This window comes from Macaca mulatta, chromosome 7 (genome assembly GCF_049350105.2).
Source record: "Macaca mulatta isolate MMU2019108-1 chromosome 7, T2T-MMU8v2.0, whole genome shotgun sequence".
NCBI classification, from domain to species: domain Eukaryota; kingdom Metazoa; phylum Chordata; class Mammalia; order Primates; family Cercopithecidae; genus Macaca; species Macaca mulatta.
Genome location: NC_133412.1, coordinates 135,225,696 through 135,236,443, shown reverse-complemented (window position 1 = coordinate 135,236,443; position 10,748 = coordinate 135,225,696). Strand labels below are relative to the sequence as shown.

General features: G+C 37.7%; 1 long non-coding RNA gene across 1 annotated transcript; it reads right to left on the bottom strand.

Annotated features, from left to right (window-relative positions):
* Positions 1 to 701: 701 nt before the first annotated feature.
* On the bottom strand, positions 702 to 10,748 carry LOC144330275 (uncharacterized). Its single transcript, XR_013396303.1, has 3 exons — positions 10,568 to 10,748; positions 9,345 to 9,468; positions 702 to 817 (listed from the first exon to the last, which is right to left on the bottom strand). It is a non-coding gene; the product is annotated as an uncharacterized LOC144330275 (long non-coding RNA).

The window sequence follows — 10,748 nt, the reverse complement described above, 5'->3', positions numbered from 1 at the left end:
GCTAATTGACCGCTTTATCATATGTGAACATATTTTCTAGTCAATTTGATGATTCTAAGGACTGCTGAGTAATAACCATTGTTCTCTCCAATCAGTTCAGCATGCATCTCATCTTTGATATCAAGTGCACTGGTAATGAGTGCCTTATATTAACATCTTCACTATAAACAGTTCAGGCATTTAGAAACAAAGTATCAATGGACTTAACAGTTACTTTAATTCATTTTATAAATAAGCAACTGAGAATTTTGCTCCAAGTGGCTGCTAGTGTAGCCCATTTCATAAATGGCATTCTCCGAAGCATAAGGCACAATATGATACGAATGCAGCTCTTCATAATAGAGAGACTGAGAACAGCATTCTTGTACCATAAACTTCAGCCGTTTTCTTGTATCAGAATATGCAGTCTTATAACAGGGAGCTTCTTTAAAGTATTCATAGCTCTCTTTCTCCGTCTCTAGATGTATCTTCCTCAGCAAATTGTTAATTAACACAGACCTTCTTAAGTAGGTTTCTGGGTCTTCAAGAAACCTGAGCTTCTCCAGAGAAAGTTTGAGAATGCAAGTTCTGTCCTCAGGTAATATCAGGTGCTGGAAAGCAAACATGATCATTAAATCTATATTTAGAAAAACAAAAACTACAGCTTTTTACTGTTGACAACACTCATAAAAATGAAAAAATAATAATAAATAAACCCTTACTTTTGGAAAATACCCATGGTAATCTTGATGTAAATCTTCTTCTTCTGCATATTTTCTCTTAAAGTAGGCTACTTTCGACGTTGTTAATGTATATGTTAATACTTTTTTTGGATAAGCTAAACAAATAAAAGAATTGGGGAAAGGTCAGATTTTATTGTGGCAAATAGTATCTTATAATATAAATTTTATCTATAAAAATAAACTGGTGATCCTGGAAATTGGTGTTCTCCCTTCAACGTGGTGAAGCAGTGATTGAAAAGCCGGCAGACAGGAAAATACCACCATCCAGACCCAAACTAGATGTTCTAGAGAGGATACCAATCTTTATTTCCTTATGCAGCCCCTCAGAAATCAAATACCAATATACTATTTTATTTCATGCCATTTAATGTCAAAACACACCCAAATTTGAAATGGAATGTAATGGGAGGAGATAAGAAATTTTTCATCATTCTTTTAGTTAAACTGCCCAATATAGAGAGGACATTTAGTGTTACTAGGTTAATCAAATTGGCATAAAATAGTTGGTAGCCCAATTACACTTTAAAGAAATAACAGTGTATCTATAGACAAAACACTCTACGATATGATTATGGTATAGCCATCATCCTAACACATGGTTTAATGGATGTTCTAAGTAAATGAAAGAATTAGGTAAGGTTCTGATTTGCAGACTTGGCCTTGTCATAATACTGAAAGTGAAGACCTTTGTTTTCTCCTTTAAAATACTGTTGCTACCGAGGTTCTGAGTTGTTTAAGGAAGGACGGGGTTCCAGAAGCCAATTTTCACTGATCCTTCAGTTTAAAGGCAGTGCTTAAGGGAGTTCCCAGAGTGTACTCTAGGTGGCACTCATATCACAAAAAGGAGGCAAGATCCACTCTAAAAGCTAAAGACAAGCAGCTTCCTAGAGAAAGCACTGAATGAATTTAGAAAACAAATTGAGTCCGGTTCAATACTCATTCAACCTCAGGGGACCAGGCCAGAAAGAAACTTCATATTTAAATATAATTTATTTTACTCTTAATACACACCATCAAATATTTCTATGTGTTGAAACCATTTAGTTCACAAAATAATGAATAATTTATGTGTTAGTTAAATAAATCTACAGCAAGACATTTGATGGTTTTCCTCTAAAATCTTAAATTTTTCTAAGCTTAAATATTTAAAATGTGTTCAAGACTTTGCCTTTTCTAGTTTGTCCTCCAACTCAGTGGCATCTGAGCGACAAAAGCTTCCTGCAACTTTTTGTAGTTATATGATTTTCCTCAGTCAGTAAGAAAAGCTACAAAATCACTCCCAAGCAGTCCAATTTTTCACTGGCGTCACTGTGGATTATTAACCAAAGAGAGCCTTAAGTCTGAGTTGTTATGTTTTGTTAACGGAATGAAGAATTTTAAAACACTGGTGTATCTGATCTTAAAAGAAATGAGTATGTCATGATAATTCACAATTGAACTGAAGCAAAGACAATAGTTGCTACTATACTTACACAATCCCTGAATTCAGTAAGCAAACACAGCTTACGTAGAGTTTTCACTGATTTCAAACGTTTAGGAAATAAGAACAAAACTGTATAGAGAACAAAGAAACCAGTTTTCTCAGGGGCTGCTTTTTAGTAAACTGCATTTTCTTTGGTATATATTTTAAGGATTTAATCAAATAATTAGGTGAAGCTTTGGGTTATCCCATGTGACAATTACTTGTACTTGCTTCTTTTTAAACTGTTTAGCTAATTGATGTAATAGTTTTCAAATGTTAGTGAGCATCAGAATTATCTGGAGGGTATGTTAAACTCTGAGGGTCCCACCCCCAGAGTTTCTAATTCAGTAGATCTGGGCTAGGAGCAGTGAATTTGCATTTCTAACAAATTTCCAGGTGATGCTGATACTGCTGGTCTGGGGATTGCATTTTGAGAGCCTCTCGTTTGCAGCATTCAGCAGCTGTAGTAGTAGCACTATGGCAACGAGTTAAGAGCAGAACCTTCAGTCAATCAGCTGATTGCCATATCAATAGAATGTCAGGCAATTGGCTTGATTGATTGTTATTGTTACTGTTGCTTCCCTACACTGGCTTAGGTGCTTTAGCCTCATGAACAAAGCCAGACTGCATTTTAACTAAATAGTGAAGAATGAAATCAGTTTTCCTGGGTTCACACTAAGAAGCATCAATGGCTGTTATTAGCATTATACCTGGGCAGGTCACTAATTTTTTTTTAACAAGTTCTAATGAATTACTATAGTGTAGGTGACAGTGAGGAAAGACTAGAAAATGAGATGAGTAACTTTATTATAAGCAAACATGACTTTCTTATATGTGTCTTTTTTAAATGTCTGCTCATTTTATCTTCCATGTAATGCAATATCTACAGCATTTACGACCAATTAAAAATCTTTTAATGAGTGATACAAGGGAGGGCAGGTGGCAGATTAGAGAACCAAATGACAAACTTATAGTTCTGGCTCCCAAGTGCACCTCCAGGAAAGATATTTTTATTTAACAGATCAAGATTTAAAAAAATCATATCAAATGATTCCAAGGTTCATAAAGATTGTCTGGCTATCATCAACCAGTTAGCCTAAGATACTGAATGTATCAGATCCTGAAAATACAGATAAAATTCTCAGGAATTCTAGATTTGAGTCTCAACTCCTCCGTGGGCAACACACTTAGCCATTTAGTTTATTGCTCTTAAAAAATACCCCCATGGGTTGTTAAAAATGCTGAAAAGCCTTCACAGCTGGTATCAGTTTGACAATTACCTCTTTGCAAGCTGTTTAGCTATTTAAAATGTTTTCAGTATCAATTTTGGAGGATGGTTCTAGCCACTTTTAGGTTCAAATATATAGCAAACATAAGTTCCTACATCTGTTTGCTTGGCTGGATTAGAATTCAAAAAATTCATAGCTGATAACTATGTATCCATCACCTGATTGAGCCTCCTGAGTGTCCAGATAAGAAAACTACAGCGCAGACAAGTTCAATAATTTACATTCTGGTATGTGGCTAAGAGTTTGGGTTTTGAAGTCAGATGGAAGTGGTCTGAATTCCAGCTCTGCTGCTTCTTATTTGTGTGACTTTGAGCAAATTACATAAACTCTCTAGAAATCTCATTTGTAAAGTAAGGATAGAAATAACACTGGCTCATAAGATCATTGAAATAATTCATAGAAAGTGACTGGCACTGTGCCTAGCATATAGTAAATACTCAATCAAATTGTAGACCTTATTTGTGCCATTAGTCACAAATATACCACATAGAAACAAAGCCCAGCCTGGCCTCCTAGCTCTGACTCAAAGACTCCACCACCCTGCCTCCCAAAAATACTAGATTGTAATGAGCAAGTTAAAAAACTGCAAGAAGATATTGCAAATGATCAAGTTGAAAAAAAGTAGTACAGATTCTATAACAACTCCAAATATCTCTGGTGTATTGCCATTGGTCATGCATTTTGGGTGAAGGAGGTGTAAACTATTTTTGAAACACACAGATAATCATCTGGATAATTAATTAAAGCTGACCTGACTGTCCAAGGAAGTTTGGTTGTTATGATTCAGTAAACATGTGTAAATCTATTATAGTTCTCCTGCAACTAAAAGGCCAAACTCAACCCAGCCTATTATTCAAATAAAGATGACGAAATAGACAAGAAAAAAATGAAATGACTTTATGTCTTCTTATTCTGAGTGTTCTGAGCTCTGAGAACAGTATGTAAATTACAAAACTGAATTAGGCTGAGCCTAAATTTATCTCTGAAAGTGAAATGGCTAATGCTGGCTTGAATATTCAAGCTGTTTCTAATGCTATATCCTCTGGGCCCATAAAATATCTGTGCCAGGCTCAGTGTCTTTGGTAGTATAAAACATCAATAACCAACAAATTAAAAGTTACGGAACAGAGTGACCATCCCTGTCATTAGAGTTCTAGCAATACAATTTATATGTAATTCTTTAAATAAATGTTTAAAATGTAATTACAAATGATTGCTCAAATGCTCTTCCTTATTGCTCTTCTTCGGCCTCCAGAAAACTAAAATCGTATTATGGTGCAGGTGATTTCATTTGGTATATGGCCCGGGGACAGTATATTAAGGAAACATCATGAGCAAATTAATTTACAAACACTTTGAGATAACAGACCACCGTAAAAAGAACAACTCCTGTCAAAGTAATCCATTCTTTATCCAAGACTGAAAAGCTGGAGACATGGTGAAGAAGTGATGAGTTCAATATATCTTAATTTTAGTTTGGTTTTCATTTTTCTCCCCACAACATTTAAATCAAAACATTCCAAAAACAGAGTTGAAACCGTCCTATTAGATGTGTGCATCCTACCCACAGACAGAAGGGGTGGAGGCTGATCAATGAGGAGAAAGAAGGTTGGTTTCATCTCAGATCAACAACTGACTTGTGTTATAGATAAATCAAGCACCTCAGCTTCACAATCTCTTGCTGATTTTTCTTTGTAACATGTTAGCCTGGCATGAGCCTTTGAAAGCGCAATGGTCCCTATTTAGCTAAATAATGCTTTGCTGGTGGCAAAGCTACTGGAGATGTTTCCTTAAGGGCCATGATCACAGTTGATTAGAAAGAGTTACCCCATCTGTCCCTGCTAACCATATTCTGCAGTCTCGCTGTATGGCTTAAAATACTTCAGCATAACCTCCTAGTTCTGTCCAATGGCCCCAGTTCAAATATCAGCTCTACAGTTTATTTGCTTACTGACTTTGGCCAAGATATTTAACCTCAAAGAGCCTAACTTTTCTTTAACTGTTAAATGGGGGAACAATATCAAACTCATTGAGTTTTACTGGAATTAGAAGAGATGATGTTTAAAAAGCAGTTACTCAGTGCCTGTCGCATGGGCTTATATTTCCTGCTCGATAAATGTTATGTATTATTATTGCAGTGACTTCATTTTGAAATCATAAATACATATCCTGCTCAGCAGCATTATAGTATACCTAGGACATTGGTCCTCTCTTTAGTGCTAAGCACAGGCTGCATGAAGCATTCACGAATGTATTCAAGAAGGGAGATGGGTGCAAAGTTCAAGGCTATGATTCTGTGCCTTCTGGAGACCTTTGGCTCTGTTGATGTTTAACAACGTTCCATCAGCCATCTTTCTTCTCTCTTATAACCCCCTTGCCTAGCACTTTTCCGGATAATATCCTTTATGGTAGTGGAACTCAGTGCCAGGTTTTATCTCCGAATCAATGGAGCAATCTGTTTCTTCAGATTTATCATCCACCCCAAGCACAATATTGACTTTACTGGCAGTTTAGAATTACCAACAAGTTCCAGCTCCTAGCAGACTTTCTTATGAACTTCCAGGAATAATGAGCGCCAATGACTTAGAAGACTTTCTCAAGATACCAGCAGCATTGTTTGGTACTAGATTGCATCCATGTCCCTTGGGATAACCCCAAGCACAGGCATGGAATAGTAAAGAAAACCCCACCAGTTCCACAAGCCTATCCTGCTCCCATGGTAATGGTCTCTGAACCAAACAGAACACCATTAAGTTTCCTTAGATGCTGCACTAAAGCCAATTGCTGCCATGATCTTGCCCCGCTAATGACAGAGGCCAAATGCAGGAGGCTTCTCGGGTAAACGTCATGATTTTCCACCGCCTAGAAGTGGATTCCTGATTTTGAGGAATGATGTTCCATTTTACCCCATCTTTTACCTTGGAAAGTAGAAATGAATTAGAAAGAAAATTGCTTTTTTGGAACCACATTGCAGTATATGGGTTCCAAGAAATCCATACCTAGAGATATGCTAGAGAGATACTACAACTTCCCTCAATACCCAGGACTGGTACTCAAAGAAAAGACTTTCAATCCCTAACCTATAGATAACAGTGGCCTTTCTAAAAGTACCTGATCTATATCACTCACATTGTCTTCTACTTTGATATCACCACCACCACCACTCCATGCTTCAGTATATTAACAAAAACATCTGTCCGGGCCAATGTTGCTTCTGCTATCCCAGAAGGGATAAAAAACCCTTATGGATAAAAAACCGTAAGATTGAACTAATCTTTAATTTTACTCACTTTAAAACACATGAGGATTTGCCTGGAGTTGGGTGGCTCTCTGCCATCACTCATATGGTACCCGATTTGTGTTTCACCTGGAGTAGCTCTAGTGGTGAAATAATTTTCATTCACAGGGTACCTTCTCACTAAAGAGCTATAGGTGCTTCCATGGAATAGCGCACAGCCATACTATACAGCCATAAAAAAGAATGAAATCATGTCCTTTGCATCAACATAGATGGAGCTGGAAGCCATTATCCTAAGAGAACTAACACATGAAGAGAAAACCAAATACTGCATGTTCTCATTTATAAGTGGGAGCTACATTGAGTACACATGAACACAAAGAACAGACACAGGGGCCTACCTGAGGGAGGAGGGTGAGGATACAAAAACTACCTCTCAGGTACTACGCTTATTACCTGGTGTTGAAATAATCTGTAGACCAAACCCCCAGTGACACACAATTCGCCCTTGTAACAATCCTGCACATGTACCCGTAAATATAAAATAAGTTTTTCCTAAAGAGCTATAGATGCTTCATTAAATTGTGTTATGTTCGAGCTCAAGCAATCTACTTAAGCTTGTAGTCTTATACCACACATTAGATAGAGAGAAAATGAGCCACAAAGCAGTAAAATGAGCAGCACATGGAGGCAGAATTGAGGTTCTAGGCTCTTGAGTCTTGACTCTCTTTACGATATTCCAAACTTTTCTTCATGTTCCTTACTCATGCTCCCTTTTCCTAAGCACTTTGAAAATAATATATACTCTGAAATACACATGCAGAGTAGACTTCCCAGCCTCAAACTTGTTCCTCCTGTCCTTCTACACACCACTGATATTTAGATAACTCTTGTATTTCTACCAGGAAGCCTTCTTGCTGCACTTTACTTTCTGTCATTCTTTTGTTTTCTAAATATAAGGCTATATTACAATATTGAGTACAACACTGGTTAGCTCTTAGTGCTTTTCAGTAATATCCTTCCACCACCCCTTCACCCCATCTGAGAATTATTGCAGTGAATTGGATGGCTCTATTATTAGCCCATTTGTATAAACTTAATTAGAAAAAAAGAAAATATAAAAAAACTGGTGTCAGATTACAAAGGGTAAACATTAATGTATTAACACTATTTCGATAAACAACTTAAAAAGAAAAAGGAAAAAAAGAATCCACAAGGATTGGCTTCTCCCAAAACTCAAAAGTATCCTTCCTTTGTTTTAGTGCTGAATAGTTGTGGTCAATGTACTCCTACCTCTGCTTCAGAGTTAGCAGTTTCACTTTTTCTAGGTTTCTGAGGCATATTGCTTTGACAAACAGAGCAATCCGAACTGATTATTCCTTGGCTTTAGAGTTATTGTTGGGATGCCAACTGACATGAGTCATCAGTAGAGAGCCCAGGTATGGAGGGAAGGGCCTCAACCTCTTGATAAAAGTTTTCAACATCTCTCTGTGCATCGAAGCATCTTCTAAATTCCATGAAGTTTACATGACATAAAACTGAACATAGAATTTTTCACATATGCCTAAAAACTTCCAAATAGAGTATATGAGTAAAAAAGACTGAAATTATATTTTGTTAGTTTTAACCTGCTTGATCTCAGCCTTATCCAAATGTTATACTCCTAAGTGCGTGCCCTCTTTATAACCCATTACATATACAAGTGCAGCTGGTGTTCAGATTGATGAGGGTGACTAGATCCTTAGATAAAAATTGGTGTGGAACTCTGTATACATCTCATGGCAGATGACAGTAAATATTTTTGGTCTCCTTGGGTTGTTTCTCACCATAAAATACAGTCAGTATGATAAATGAAGTAAGAAGGGTGGATGGTGCTAACAGCTAACAAAACAAACATTTTTGACAGTTCAAATGCTAATCTTTAATGCTTAAAATGATTAAACTACAGATATTTAAATAAGTGGCTACAGAGATCAATAATCTTAAAGTCTCATGGTATTCATAAATCTGTACAACTAGACCAGAATAAATTTTCAAATAGGTTTCTGAATAAAAAATGGTCAATTATTTATTTTTATAAAGGGAGGAAAGAAATGGGATGAAATGCAGCATGGTCTATTCTTATAAATTTGATTGTTATTTGCTAGGCTAGTTACCTACGGAAAGGGCACAGCACATGTGAAAGTTACAAATGCTGGAGGTCTGAACACTCATTTAAGATGTATTCAGTCTTGAAAATTGAGTTTAAAATGTTGAACCCTCAGAGGTTTCTATCATCATGACCTTATGCAAATTAAATTTGAAGCATCACAATAATCTCTTTCTGCAACTTGGAGAGTTCTCTTCACTTCCTTCATTCAAACAGGCACTCGTGTGCTCAGTAGGCTTCCGCTTGGCATGTTCCCGGAGCCAGGCTACCTAATTTGGCCCGCCCTATTCACATGGGTCTTAGAGAGGAAAATCTGCCAGCCCACAAATGTCCTTTTTACAGAAAACCTCTATTGACTTCTACCCAGCAACCACCTATATAAACAACCCCTTATATTGATCTTGTAAGTTATGGTAATGCTACATTAGCATTCATTTCTCTGGATACATATTTAAACAGTAATTTCTTTTAAGCTAGCAATTACCTGGTAATGCTGAATCAATCCGAAAAGTGTATTTCTAGAACAGTTTCAGAAAATCTGCTGAGAGTTCCCCTTTGCACAGCGAGCATTTCTCACAGCCTCAGGCTCATGAATGGTTACCTGAGATCTTGAAACAAGGAGACAGACACAAATAACATCGGGCGAGTCAGGACTGCACTGATATGAACTGGTTCTCAAGTCAGGAGAAAGCCTGCAACAGGAGGATATTATCTAAGATATTTGAGATGGGGTTGGTCTGGACTAGATAGATAGATAAGCCTTTAAACACACACAATCACTTCAGTGTTCTCCAGATTTAAGTTTACACATGAGAAATCTTAACTATCCTAAGAAATTTGGAAATAACTGAATAACTCATCTTACCAGTTATTTACTTGGGAGATTATTTTTGGAAGATTATCAGTACGCTGATTTAAAAAAAAATCAGAGTCATTCTTAAGTTTTAATGCCAGATTTTATATAATTTCAGGAAGTATTCCCTCTAAAGTAACAAACCAGGAGTTAACTAAACAGACGAACCCAGTCTTTCTTTAGAATGCACATTCTTTCTCACAAGATTTGAAATCACCAAATGCTACTTTTTCTTTGAAGACAGCATTTCCTTAAAGGGCCATGTTTAACTGCACCTTTTCTACATGGATGTATGCTTACGGATCTCATCATCTTCTAAATTTAGAGAGATGTGCTTTCCAAAGGAAGATAGGCAGCCAATAAGGAGGATCCCATCAAAAGAGAGGTGAGTTACTATGGTTACTTTTCAGGAGGTTGAGTAACAGTGAACGGCTGCTCTTGGCCAAATGGACCCTTTCCAGAGGAGGACCTAAAAAGAATGTTGCTATCCATACGTGTTGATTCAATTAGTCAAGACTACACTATGTCGTTTGAGCTTTAACCACAGGCTTTCTATGGGCGCTTGCTGCTTCCAGCCTAGCCGCATATAGGCAGCGAAGTCAACGGATAAACAAGGACTGAAAACTTCCGAACGCTAACCTGATAGCGAAGAGCAAGGGAATCTTCACCCAAGAACCAATCCCAAGGTTTACATTTAAAAAATCAAATCAGGTCATTTGGGACCAGCAGCTGGCCACTCTTCAATGACTGGGGGCGGGGTGGGATCCCGGAACACGTCCCTATCCTCCCGCTCAAGGAAAGGAGTCTCTTCTGAGCTCGGAGGAAAGCACCTGGCTGGATGGGTCCAGACATACCTTGCGAGCTGGGTCCACTCACCAGATCGGCGCATGCACCTGTTAGGTAGAGGCGCGGGGTTCGGTGCTCACTCCTGCTTTTGGGGCTGTCACTCTTCAGTCGGGCACTGACAGCGGCAGCAGCGGTAACTGCAGCTCGGCGGGCAGCCCTGGCTCCTGCAGGTCCGTCCCTCCAGTCTCT